The 1,902-nt window shown below is 40.1% G+C and overlaps 1 pseudogene; it reads right to left on the bottom strand.

Moving 5' to 3' along the window:
• Positions 1-332: 332 nt before the first annotated feature.
• LOC113930431 lies at positions 333-1,339 on the bottom strand (annotated as a pseudogene).
• Positions 1,340-1,902: the final 563 nt, after the last annotated feature.

Below are 1,902 nucleotides of genomic sequence, written 5' to 3'. Positions count from 1 at the left end.
TAACATCTCTGGAGGCAGAATGCCTCATTTCAAATTCTAGTTACATCACCTAACTGTGTAACTTTGGTAAACTTATTTAACTTTCCACTGCCTCAATTTCATCACAGTAGAAAGAATGTTGATAACAATAATACCTATTCAACAAAATAATTTGTGAGGTTAAAATAAAATATATGTAAATTGCTTAAAACAGAGCTTTCATGTAAGGGCTAAATACTAGATGCATTATCTTGTAGGCACTGCCCTATTATTTTCTATTGTTTCCCATTGACCTTATTTGTCAGTCCTTCCCAATAACCTATGTTAGATCACTGCCTCTTCTTTGTACCTGCTCATTTGCTTGTAGAGGATTTTAAGGTGTGATGGTGATAGCCAAGAGAAAGTTTCTGGTGAAAGGGTATTCCCAAGCCAGGAGTCTCTATGTCCCACGAGATCTTAAAACCAACATGCCAAGTATCAGGATCTCTGCCTTCCAGCTGAGGGTCATCCTCACTTTCCTCTTCTGGGCTTTCACAACTATAACTGTACATGGCCACCGCCATCAGTTCCACCAAATTTTCATCATGATGCCAGCTAATGGCCATTTTTCCCATGCCAAAATAAGGCTCCTCTTTCATGTATTGCATTTTCTGGGGACCCACGCAATTCAACAAAGTGACGTTGTATGTTGCTCTGTTCTTAATGTCCAGACCCTGTGGAAATCTGGACCTATATACACCGGCATGGCATTGATATCAGATATCTCTTTACGAGTGAGTTCTTCCAAAGCCTGCATGGTCTCTATCTGCAGGTAGTCATGAGCTTGAGGAAGGTCTGACAGGCAGCTGCTATGCCAGCCTTGTTGTGTTTTGGACTAGCGCCCTTCACTGGCCAGGGTACCATAAGAGCCTGGTGTTGAGGTACTTGTAGGTACAGCCTAGGTTGCCAGTGAAGAGGCGAGATACGAGAGTGAGCAAATTTTTGCCTTGGATCCTAACCAGGTCCCGGAAGAAGCAGCCATGCTTGTGCAGCATGAGGAAAGCTTCTTGCACTTCTTTTTTTTTCCAAAGTCAGAGTGCTTTTTTTTATTATTATTAACACATAATGTATTATTTGTTTCAGGGGTACAGGTCTGTGATCCTTACACAATACTTTATGGAGCTCCTCGGTTCTGCTGCCAGCTTGTCAGAGAATCAGTTTCGGATATTTCAGCTGCCACTGCTGATAGAATTCATCATCCTTGGGGGTCAGATAAGGAAGCCAAGTATCTTTGAGCTCTTCAAGAAGCCTGTTTCTTAGCTTCGCACTCTCATTCCTCTGCAATCGGGGTCCACTTCATGCTGCCACTACAGTCACGTTCGCCACTGCTCTGAAAAGGTTCTTATTAGTATTGAGAACATATGGAGAAATCAATAACATTGGCAAAGAAACCCCTGTGTTTTCCTTTATTGATTACTGATGAATCAAAACCAGGGTCAGTTTTTTCTTTTGCCCTCCTAGTAATTAAACAGATCGTTGCAAAAACCAGAGAGGCTTAAAGAATTTTGTTCTGAATTTTCTTTTGTTTTTTCCCTCTTTTTTAAATTTTTTATTTAAATTCAATTTAGTTAACATATACCATATTATTAGTTTCAGATGTAAAATTCAGTGATTCGTCAGTTGTATATAACACCCAGTGCTCATTACATCAAATACCTTCCTTAATGCCCATCACCTAATGACCTCATACCCCACCCACCTCTTCTCCAGCAACAATCAGTTGGTTCCCTAGGGTTAAGAGACTCTTATGGTTTCCTTTCCTCTCTGTTTTCAACTTATTTTATTTTTCCTTCACTTACCCTATATTCATCTGTTTTGTTTCTTAAATTCCACACATGAGTGAAATCACATGGTATTTGTCCTTCTCTGACTGACTTTTTTCAC

The sequence above is a fragment of the Zalophus californianus genome, chromosome X (assembly GCF_009762305.2).
Source record: "Zalophus californianus isolate mZalCal1 chromosome X, mZalCal1.pri.v2, whole genome shotgun sequence".
Taxonomy (NCBI): Eukaryota; Metazoa; Chordata; class Mammalia; order Carnivora; family Otariidae; genus Zalophus; species Zalophus californianus.
Note: the sequence above shows the minus strand (reverse complement) of the source record. Positions and strands in the feature narration are given on the sequence as shown.